We start from the raw sequence: 12,875 nt of genomic DNA on the forward strand, positions 1-12,875 counted from the left end.
ATATGCGGTGGTAGTGTTTTCTATCCAAAGCTGTCAATTATATGCATAGTCGAGCATCTTTTCGTGACAAAATATCTTGTTTAAAACGGGAACGTTTTTTATCCAAAAATGAAAATACTGCCCCTAGAGTCGCAACAGGTTAATGAATATGATGTCAGTTCAGTTGTCATCTGAGACATTCTCATCAATGATAAGATGACATAAACTCTACAGTGGAAAGTCTACACATCAGAGTTATCGGATTCACATGGAATTGTTGTTCAACTTAAATGTTTGAATATGAAATTATTAGTGATGGGATGAAATGTGATTTTAGCTTAAAAAATGTGAGATTTGGGTTTCATAAGGTAGGGTTCTGCTCAATCAGTGGCCAGCCCCTGTGAAGGGACATGGGCGATAAAACTTTTCAAACACGCCCTCCTCTCCCACCCTTCCTTCACATAGCACTATTGCACGTTGGTACATAAAACCACTGTACATGTTTTTACATTTTCAAATTGTACTGTATAATGAATGGCAGTAAACAGTATACTTTACATTCACAATGCAACTTTAAATATTTCAATTACTTTTATGTTTTATTGTCATTCTTCTAGAGCTAGGTCACATGGTTGCATGCAAAAACATAAGTGTTAGAGAAAATGACGACAATATAACTCCCTCTTCCGAGGATGTGGGGATGACGGTCCGATGTCAGAATGGTTCAGATAATAACTACAGAATGAAGCCAACATCAGTGTGAGCTTTGGTTGCGAATGGTATGAACTTTGAACTCTTATTCACGACAGAAGTGATACCTCCTAGCCGTTGAGTTAGCAACAGCCGCTGCAAACGAGGGTTAGGAAGTATCAGAGTATCCCGTCTATCACACAACGACGTTACTACAACATAACCAATTGACAACCAGAGACATTCTTCAAAGGACAAAGGACTCGGTTGGACAACAGGGCCTTCCATCTACCACCAACCTACCGAAGCACAGCTCAGAGTAAATATTTATTGCATTTTCCTTTTCCAAATAGGCAGTAATTTAGAATGCATAAGATACTGTATTTACGATAGCGCAGCTTCGCCCTTTGTTCCTCAGTCTTTCCGCTCTTTCACTCAAACCCAACCCCTTTTCTTTTGTGTAACAAGCTGTCATATCTGTTCCGCCCGCTAGGGACATTTTCCTTTATGATGTAATTTGTAATCAAGTTATGATTTAATTATGTGTATGTATAATTCTGTGTGATTAGTTAGGTATTTAGTAAATAACTAATTAAACCCAATTTTGTATTGCTGATTCAACTTGTTAGCCAGGGTTCGTCCAAGAATTTACAACTTTCAGATGAGACTGAATTAAGATGACGATTAATATGGACTGCTATTGATGTAAAATATTTCTAGATCTTTAAGAGTTTATTCGGAAGATAACAGCTCTATAAATATTATTTCGTGGTGCTCCGACTCCCTAGTTAATTACATTTACATGCTTAGCTCAATCAGGTAATATTGAGCTAATAATATTAAATTATTTCATAGAATAGCATGTCATATCACTTAATCCGGCATAGCCAAAGACACGACAGAAGAAACCCAACAAGACGTTCCCATCCTGGTGTTCTACTCACTCTGTTGGGGCTATTGATCTCTCCGATGGCCAATCAAGTGCAAAAATAGTATTTACTGGGAAAAGAGAGAGAGAGACAAGATAAGCCCACTCAAGCGGGTGACGAGGGGATGGGTGGCATCATTGTGACGCTGTGTGAATATGTCTGTAGCACATTGCCGGTATGGAGGTCTATAGTATTGGAATTCATTCTTATTGATTTTAGAAGACCTTTACTATTGTGTTATTTACATACTGCGAATTTATTCTCAAACATGCTGCTTACCTGCTACTCCATCTGCTACTCCACGTGACACAGTCTGTCACCTTTGGAAGAATACATTGCAATATACATGTATATTTGCAATACTCTCGCCAACATGTTCATTATGCATTGTGAATTTTCCCTAACACTTGTGTTTTTGCATGCAACCATGTGACCTAGCTCTAGAAGACTGACAATCTAACATAAAAGTCATTGACATATTGAAAGTTGCATTGTGAATGTAAAGTATACTGTTTACTGTCATTCATTATACAGTACAATTTGAAAATGTAAAAACATGTACAGTGGTTTTATGTACCAACGTGCAATATTGCTATGTGAGACTGTGCCTGTTTTATACCCCACCCATACATATTGAAGAATGCATTGTGATTGCATTCAGAATAGCAGCTTGAGATGTGTTTGTCTGTCTTTCATGTTATGTACTCTAGCATCAAATAAATAGACATTTTGCCTTCTACATATACTGTAGTGTGAATAAGAACAATACTACAATCATCTCTGGAGCCTTTTTCTTGTGATGTAAAAGGAAAAACTGATCCTAAATCATTACTCACTGGATACGTATGGCCACTGATCTCCTCAACATATCCATGTAATGGCCATGCGGATCGTTGCCTGATGGCTGTGAAGGCTTGTATGGCAGAGAGTGAGTATTTCATAATGCTCCCTGTGGGGTAGATACGGTGTGGTGGTTGTGCTGCTCCTTTGTATAAAACATTTCATGCTCGTTATACAGCATATGGTCATTGTTGCTGTGCGTCAACTCTTTCAGAAGCTAGCTAGGATTTACCGTTTAAGGCTGGAGTTCAATTGAACCCTCAATAAAATTGCAGAATTCTCATGGTATAAAATATATACTGTATATTTTTTTATACTATTACTAGGTAGGTAGTCTCCCCTCTCAGGTAGATGCTTCCTGTTTTCAGAATAAGAAGTGTTGTGTGTGTGTGTGTGTGTGCGTGTGAACGGCCAGTAGTTTGTAATGCAGAACGCTGAACACTGTGGTCTTCTATCTGTGTTCTGAATCTGTTTACTGTGTAATGGTAGAGTAACATGATGTCTAGTACTGAACACAATGGTCCATCCAGAGAAAGGCCTTGCTCAACTCTTCCCTAGCCTGCTATGGTGTTTGGCAGCATGGCAGAATGACAGCTCCCCGCTCCTCTCTCCTCCTCCTCCTCCTCCTCCTCCTCCTCGCTGTATGGCCAGAGCAGATTCAGGGGCCTTCATTGTGTATTTTACTCTAGGGTTGTTTTGATCTCCTTCAAGACAGGGAGCAGCTATCTCTCCTGATCTATCTATCACGCCCTCTCTCTCTCTTTTGCATGCGTTGTCTTTGAACAATGCACTGTTTGAACAGGGCAATGTGGTGAGCTGCACCTCAACACCACCCCATCCCCAAAAAGATGGAAAAGATGGATCCAGAGAGTGCCTGGATTTCATTAAAAAGGGGGAGTAATGTTGGGAGTTGAGGGATGTGCTGTTGTTGGACAGACAGGCAGAGAGGTCCCAAGCTTCAAACAGAGTCAGGAGGAGGGGAGGTGTATAGCACCAGGCAGCCTTCAGTGGAGGAGAGGAGTGACACTGAGTAGAGCACCTGTCTGTCTGTCTGTCTGTCTGTCTGTCTGTCTGTCTGTCTGTCTGTCTGTCTGTCTGTCTGTCTGTCTGTCTGTCTGTCTGTCTGTCTGTCTGTCTGTCTGTCTGTCTGTCTGTCTGTCTGTCTGTCTGTCTGTCTGTCTGTCTGTCTGTCTGTCTGTCTGTCTGTCTGTCTGTCTGTCTGTCTGTCTGTCTGTCTGTCTGTCTGTCTGTCTGTGTTTACCTGTGTGCTATTAAATCATTCATTAGGGTGTGGGCTGTGCACTTGGCACTCGACACCTTTCCTTCCATCACCTAGCCAGGGATATCCTCACTAGTACTGTAGAATGATCTGGGATTAGTTGTGCATGTCTGTGGATGTGTTTAAGCTAACAAAACAGAGCATTGCATATGTTACTCAAGATAATACCTAAACTTCTGTGTGGGTGTGTGTGTCTGATTGTGTGCATATGTACTAGCATGTGCACTGTGGATATGCGAATCTGTGTGCGTGATTGGTGTGGGGTCTACTCTTGACCTTGCAGGCAGTACATTATGTTGTCACTGGAATCTCCCCCCCCTCTCTTTCTACCTCTCTCTTTTTCTCTCTTCCCCCCTCTCTCTCTCTCTCAGGAACGCAGCGGCTCTGAACTCTGGCAGTAAGAGTCACCAGCCACTGATTTCCTCTCCTCCTCTGCTCTCCTCTCCCCTGCTCTCTCTCCAGAAGGTTGGAGCAGCATGCTCTGCATGTCCTCCCTTCCTCCTCTCTCACCCTCTCCCTCCTCCCGTCCTCTCCCTCCCTCCTCTCTCCCCTCTCACCCTCCCTCCCCCCGGCAGGCAGCAGTGTTGGCACGGCTCGGCGAGGGGTGTCGGGCTGGGGGCCGGGGGTGTGTAGGGCATGGGGCGGGTGGAGCGGGTAGGGCGGATGGCGGTGTGGTGCCTGTGCCTCCTCTCTTGGCTGCTGCGCGGCAAGCATGCCCTCTGTCACTCACGCAGAGACGCCCTGTCCAACTGTCACTTCCTGACAGCCTGATAATCAATCTCTTTATTAACTGCTCTGCTGCAGACCGGCCCGGCCACACGGTGGGAAGGAAAGGCGGAGGAGGAGGAAGGTAGGAAGGAAGAGAAGGGAAGGGGAGGGAGGGCCTCTGCCTCATAGTAACACACAGGCCTTGGCATGGGTTGGATTGGCGTGGGTTTGTCTCGAGTTGGCGTTTGGTGTGGGTGGGATGGGGAGTCACCGCGGGATGACCGAGGGTCCACGCTGGGTTCCGTCCCCACCGCTGACAGAATCACACCGGTGAGCTGGAGGGCCCGGTAGCCACGGTGATAATTTATGAGGAGGAAAATGCATCTCTAATGCTGTACACCAGTGAGCTCGCTACGCACCAGATCCCGCATCATGGATATCTCTCCCTCTCTCTCTCTCCCTCTATCTCCCCCCCCTCTCTCTCTCTCTCTCTCCCTCTCTCTCTCTCTCCCCCTCTCTCTCTCTCTCCCTCTCTCTCTCTCTCTCTCTCTCTCTCTCTCTCTCTCTCTCTCTCTCTCTCTCTCCCCCCCCCTCTCTCTCCCCCTCTCTCCCCCTCCCTCTCTCTCCCCCTCTCTCTCTCCCCCAAACACAATACGGCAGCAAGAAGCATCTGTGTGTTTCTACTTTTGTTCCCCTTTCCTTTCTCATGAGATCCTCTCTATCATATAGAACTCAAAGAAACACAAAGTAACTGAATAGATGAATAAATAAATAAGAATAAGATGAGATGGAAAGATGGAGCTGTAAGAGATTAAATTTGCATCCAGTGGTCCTCCCTACTGTACTCCACTGTACTGAGTGTCTTTGTATTGTTGTCATTCTCAGGAGGCCTTTCTGATGGAGACACAGAAGAGTCTACTGAGAAAGATGAGTGAGCTCTGCACGGGGAACGCTGCACGCCACCTCATCGCCACGGAAACAGAACCGCTGCAGCCCGACTCCTCTGAGGCCCACTGACAACCCCATGACATGACTGAAACGAATACACACACGCAAAGAAATATGCAGGCTTGCAAAGACATGAGCAAATGCAAAGACACACACCCACTTTCTTTCACACACACAAACTGACACGCACATGTTCTCCCTCTCACTCACACAAAACACACTCTCTTTATTAAACACACACACACACACACACACACACACACACACACACACACACACACAGAATTATTATCTATTCAAATAATAATTTGATGGGAAATAATGATAACCATAAAACTCTAAACCTGGGTAATAAAGCCGGAGCTCTGTTCCCTAATGAAACTTGGGTTACGTCCCAAATGGAACCCTATTCCTTTTGTAGTGCACTACTCTTGACCAGGGCCAATAGGGCTCTGGTCATAAATAGTGCACTATGTAGGGAATGGGGTGCTATTTGGGACATAGCCTCATCCTCCCTGCTGTTTCCAGGCTCACACACACTTTCCATAAAGCAATTTTGCAAGCCCACTGGAAATGTGAATTACCTAGAAATGAAGAGAACTGTTCCCTCTGCTCTCCTTCTCCCCTCCTCTCCTCCCCATCTCCCTCGCTCAATGTCCCCGGGAAGTGATGCGGACTAAAGCTACGTTGATACGGAGGTGTGTCTGTGTTTGTGTGTGTGACTTGTAAATCCATTTTTGATTGTGTTGTTCCATCATCACTAATGTTCACACTCTCCTTGGCATGGGATCACTCTTGTGTCTGGCTGTTACTGATGTCCCACAGCATCACTGGTAGGACAGCCACAACAGAACCAAACTCTGCTAACTCACATTCACACTCGTCTGTTAAAGGACATGGCCAGACACACAAACTCAGAGAAAATAACCCTTATATTGTTTTAGAGACATGGTTTACCTTCCGTTTCTATATTGAGCTGTCTGGTGTTACTTTTATGAGTTTACACACAATCCATTTGTACCCTGGTGTTTTTACATGTTAGGATTCCAGCTTTAAACATCCTTCCTACCTGGATATTAACATTTCAATCATTGGTATGGGGGCCGTGGAACTTTGGGTTAAACTATTCTAGATGGACTGAGGCACCAACAGATATCACATCAACAGATGACTTCTTAGTAGATACTATTATAACTACAGTATTTGTTATTACTATTTATCAGTGGTGTAAAGTAATTAAGTTTAAAAATACTTTAAAGTACTACTTTGGGGGTATCTGTACTTTACTATTTATATCTTTGACAACTTCACTACATTCCTAAAGAAATTTACCTAACACCCAAAAGTACTCGTTACATTTTGAATGATTAGCAGGACAGGAAAATGGTCCAATTCACAGACTTATCAAGAGAACACGTGGTCATCCCTTCTGCCTCTGATCTGACGGATTCACTAAACACAAATGCATATTTTGTAAATTATGTCTGAGTGTTGTAGTGTGCCCCTGGTTATCCTTTCATTTTTAAAACAAGAAATGCCGTCTGCTTTGCTTAATATAAGACATTTTAAAATTATTTTTACTTTTGATACTTAATAAGTATATTTTAGCAATAACATTTACATTTGATACTCGTGTGTATTTAGAACCGAATACTTTTAGACTTTTACTCTAGTGGTATTTTACTGGGTGACTTTCACTTTAACTTCAGTAACTTTCTATTAAGGTATCTATGACGATTGGGTACTTTTTCCACCACTGGTATTTATTATTCTTGTTCTATGATTTCAAAACCAGCAGAGCTGCGTTGCAACGACACCTGAATATATGACATAATCTCTCCGTATTGCTGTGAATTTGCTGCAAAATCCTACTGTATATTTGACACACTTTATAAAAAGTGTCTCGGCAGTGAAAAGGAAGAGCAGAATTGCGGATATGGAAGGCATAACTGGGCTTTGACATAAGCATCATGATCATGAGAGCTGCATTAACGCTCTGTTAATGCACAGGCTAATACATAATACTTACGGCACTTACAGTACACCATGTTCACATTTGATCATACAGGGATTGGCGTTTCATGTGATTCTGATGGATATAACAGTCACACAACTTTGTGGAGCAGAAATATGTGAAGAAGTCATCTGTTGCATTGCACCTTTTGTTAAAAAAATACCAAATAAATAACTGTCCAAAAGAACATTTTTCTCGGCTAGTTCTATTCATTATGGGCCCTGGTCAAAAGTATTGCAATTCATAGGGAACAGATGTAATTTGGGAAACAGTGTATTGCTCTCCTGTCCTGTAAATGTATATTTATCAAAGATCACCTGATTGACAGATGAGAGTAGATGAGAGTTTTTAACGGGATGATCTGCCCCTCGTCGTCCTTGGCTGTGAATTGGATTTCATGCTGCCTGGATGCCCACCCAAATGCCCCCTACCCCCGTCCTTTTCCCTTTGGGCCTCTCACACCCCCCCGCTCCTTCCTCCCTCCTTTCTGTACAGGGCAGGGGTGTGTGTGTGACTGTGTGTGTAATAGAGGCAGATTGAAAGAGCAGCATGGGCAGGCCTCCACTGTGCCCAAACCCCCACGCTCCACCTGATGTTTTAACAAAGGCCTCCATCTCCAACTCCATTACCAGCAGCACCTCCACAACCATGGCCATGGCTGCCTCCCAACCCCCCAACCCCAGCCAGACCCTATCTGAGCCAGGTCAACTGTAGCCAGGTCCAGCCCCCAGCCCCAATACAGGCCCCATCCAGCCGGTCCCAGACCCCATCCTGCCGCTGCCTCCACAACCCTGGAACCAACCGTATGAAACATGATGGTAGGGAGATGAGGAGAGACAGGGAGCAGATGCACTGACAGTGGGAGAGGAGCAGGGCTGTGCTGGCTCCTCTACGGCTACACACTTTATCACATGTGGGAAAAGCAGTGAGGCACAGCGCAAGAAGGTCAGCACCATTAGCACTTTATTCATTCAATCTATTTTGTTGTTGATTCAGACAAATTAAACCGGAACAACAGAATAGTAAACTACTTGTGTAGGTGAGCAAAAAGGTCAGAAAACATGTTTTACTAAAGCAACTTTTAGTATGTGATTAAACATTGTTAGCATAACAGATGCTGAACACATTTAGACTCATCAGAGTAGAAAAGTTGCAGCGCAGGGGAATCTTCTGTTCTGACGTGGAGAAGAGGTCAGAGGGAGTTTGATCATTGATCCTACACTGACATTATCGGTAAGCAATTATACAGAACAGTAGCATACATTACTACTGAACAATGCTCTAATGAAGACACCCTCCACTGCCATCCATCACAGAGAAATACCCCTAACTTTCCAATAGGGAAGGGAGAGCAGCGCACACACACCAACACACCCTCCACACACACACAGTTCGACAAAGCCTGCTGTTGCAGCGTGGCTCTTGGAGGCTCCTGTTCCTAGCTTCCCTGCTGTAAGTATGGCTGCCTCTCCTTTTCTTCTCCTCTCCTCCTTCCCCCTGTCAACACAATCCCTCCGTCGATCCGTCGTGAGGCTAGGGCGCGGTGGGGGCCGTTCCGCCTCTTGCTGCGTCCTCTGGGCGCTCTCTGGGCCCCATCTCTCCCCGCCCTGCCTGTCTGCACCCCCTCCTTCCCTCAGCGCCTGTCATCTGCTTCCGAAAGCTGGCATGGCCCAGCCGGGAGAGAGAGCGAGAGAATGATTTTCTTGTCGCACCACCCCCTTCCCTCTCTTTCTCCTCCTCTTCCTCCAAATATTTTCCTTGGTACTTATCTGTGGCATATTAATGAATCTGCCCTGCCATTCCGAAGCAAAAACTAACTTCAGTGGGAGAATGAAGGAGGAATCTCTCACTCTGTACACTGTTCTCCCCTCACTCTGCTCTCCTCTCCTCTCACTCTGGGCTCTGATCACCTCTTACTCCGGGCTCTGATCTCCTCTCACTCTGGGCTCCGATCTCCTCTCACTTTGGGCTCTGATCACCTTTCACTTTGGGCTCTGATCTCCTCTCTCTTTGGGCTCTGATCTCCTCTCTCTTTGGGCTCTGATCTTCTTTCACTTTGGGCTCTGATCTCCTCTCTCTTTGGGCTCTGATCTCCTCTCTCTTTGGGCTCTGATCTCTCTCTTTGGGCTCTGATCTCCTCTCACTCTGGGCTCTGCTCTCCTCTCACTCTGGGTTCTGCACTCCTCTCCTCACACACACTAATGAAAGAAATCAGCTTTTTGGCTTTGCCAGAGGAGGATGTTTGGAGCAGCAGAGCTATGTGTGTCTGTGTGTGTGTCTGTGTGTCTGTGTGTTGATCATGTAAGGTGGGAGTTTGCACACCTGGGATTTAATAAATCCTCCCCATATTTGGGGACCCTACTAGATGTTTTTCATTCAATTCAGTCTGGTATGAAACCTGTGGCCTCTATCTGCAAAAGCAGAGTTTCTGTGGGAAACTCTGTATCTTGGCTATTGATCTGTGCCTTCAAATCTTTGGTATGACTTACTACCATATATGGGCATACACATCTATAAGGGCAGGCTAAGCCGATGGCTTCATTTCAAGATGGCTGCTACCTACATTCCGGTTAGTGTTGTGAAGTATAAACTAAATAAACACAGAATATGTTGATATACACCGATAGACGGGACTCCTCAGATGAGGATATCTTATTTGTCTGCCTGTGACCTACCGTTATTGATCACGAGCCCCAAAAGTCAAAATGCTTATTTTACACAACGTTTTCACCAAACAGCAAACGTGTTACAAAGTAAGCTTCAATTTGGACTGTGTTTGAGGTATAGCTACATGGGGGGTATCAGATGACTACTTATGTTGGTAGGAACAAATCTAGCATATTGCCAATGTTATCTGAGGATGAATGAATTAATGGCAACATCACAATTCCACCGAATGACTATATCTTTGCGCATCAAGAATATGATGTTGCCTGTTTACACACTGTAGGCATCCATATCCCCTGCATGTACCCCAACACCAGCACAATGTTTGACAGAGGTTGGAGTTGTAGAAATATCGTTTTTATAGTGAACTATAACTTTTAGACACATCTAGTGTGCAAAAACAGTGCAATTATCCCATTCGGACACTTTGGAGAGGTTGAAAGGACACATGAATGTACCCTGGATACCCCATAACACCACCACAATATTGGAGTGAGGTTGATATGGTAGAAATTGTGTTTTTATACTGAACAACTAGCATTTAGGAATTTAAAATATGTAATAGCACTGGAATGATCTAATTTACAGACATATGCCACTTTGGAGAGTTTTAGGGACACTTGGAAACATCCACACCTGACACCACTTCCTAAAACATCTGCCCATTTCTAGTTGTTAGGTCCACTTATCCCATTTATCTCTGATATTGTTCACATGTTGTGAAAGCCATCTTATGTGTTTCCAGCTTTCAAAAAACTTTCAAAATAAAATAAATATATTTTGTGTGTGTGCTTGATCTTGTATATTCTGAACTATGTAACTCCTTCATTTCATCATAATCGCTCAGATGTCGTCTTTCCAAATATACCATGTTTTTGCATGTCAGAACCATGTAATTACATATGAATAGCAGTTACTTTTAGATATGTCTATTTATGTGGAAATCTACATTTCGCCATTACATTTAAGTGGATAAATATACTGTAGCACCTGAGGAAAATGTAAAGTCAAGCATGTTTTCACAGGATAGTGAGTGAGTGTGCATTTGAGGGTAGGAAATGCTGTAAATGTTCAATTCTTTGGAGAGGGAGGTTCATTTATAAACTCACATAAAAGACAAAATGACAACAGACAAAGCTAAGAATACAAACAATGTGAAACAGTATAGCTGTGTTCAAATCAAAGTTTATTGGTCGCCTTCACAGATTTGCAGATGTTATCGCAGGTTCAGTGTAATGCGTGTGTTTCTGCCTCAGTGCAGTAATACCTAGCAAAGAAAATACAATTCAATAAAATACACATAATAGAGAAAAATAAAGAAATTAAGAAATATCAGAACAAGCAATGTCAGAGACAGGAATATAAATATATACAAATATAATGGTGTGTATATGAATAGAAAGTGTGTGTAGTTATTTAGAATGAGCCATGACTAGAATACAGTATATACATCTAAAGTGGGTAAAACAGCATGTAAACATTATGAAAGTGACCAGCGTTTAATGACTATGTATACATTGACTGTATTCAGTCAGTTTGACACCTTTTATACATTTTTATAAATTAGTCAAGCTTGCTCTTAGTCAATCAAAGCACAGTAAATAGACTAAAGGCTACCACTTCGCCAAAATGTCTACTGGCCGAGATGGTGTAGTTCTTAAATGCATTGGGTTCATGCAGGGCCTCTAGGTTGGACTGATTTCTCTCTATATTCAGATATTAAAAAGGCTACATTTTGTTATTATGATGTGTATAAAAAGCTGTTGGAATATAATCTAGCAATGCAAGTCATTACCCTATTCTTCAGAATTGCATTGTATTAATTGCATTCATTGCTTGTTTCTAAAGCATGTCATTTTGAGAAGATTTGAATTTAGGACACTGCCACTTTTAGGTGGTGGACCAGAGCCCAGAGTGAGAGAAATGCAGAGCCCAGCTGTTCCATCCCCGTTGAGGGAGGAGCAGATGTTTTATACAGTACAAGTCAAAAGTTTGGACACACCTACTCATTGCAGGGTTTTTCTACATTTTTTAAAACTATTTTCTACATTGTAGAATAATAGTGAAGACATCAAAACTATGAAATAACACATGTGGAATCATACATTAACCAAATAAAGTGTTAAACAAATCAAAATAGCCACTCTTTGCTTGATGACAGCACTGCACACTCTTGGCATTCTCTCAACCAGCTTCATGAGGTCATCACTTGGAATGCATTTTAATTAACAAGAGTGCCTTGTTAAAAGTTAATCTGTGGAATTTCTTTCCTTCTTAATGAGTTTGAGCCAATCAGTTGTGTTGTGACAAGGTAGGGTTGGTATACAGAAGATAGCCCTATTTGGTAAAAGACCAAGTGTATATTATGGCAAGAACAGCTCAAATAAGCAAAGAGAAACAACAGTCCATCGTTACTTTAAGACATGAAGGTCAGTCAATCTGGAAAAGTTTCTTCAAGTGCAGTCGCAAAAACCATCAAGCACTATGATGAAACTGCCTCCCATGAGGACCCCCATATGAAAGGAAGACCCATAGTTACCTCTGCTGCAGAGGATAAGTTCATTAGAGTTACCAGCCTCAGAAATTGCATCTCAAATAAATACTTCACAGAGTTCAAGTAGCAGACATCTCAACATCAACTGTTCAGAGGAGTGTGAATCAGGCATTCACGGTCAAATTGCTGTGAAGAAACCACTACTAAAGAACACCAATATTATGCTGAACACACTGCTCATGTTGCAAAAATAAATGTGATTCAATCATTGCACCCACACAGCCTGTGCATTTCAGCGAGCGTCTGCATGGCCAGGTGCTAAAATAG

The sequence above is a fragment of the Oncorhynchus nerka genome, linkage group LG12 (genome assembly GCF_034236695.1).
Source record: "Oncorhynchus nerka isolate Pitt River linkage group LG12, Oner_Uvic_2.0, whole genome shotgun sequence".
Taxonomy (NCBI): Eukaryota; Metazoa; Chordata; class Actinopteri; order Salmoniformes; family Salmonidae; genus Oncorhynchus; species Oncorhynchus nerka.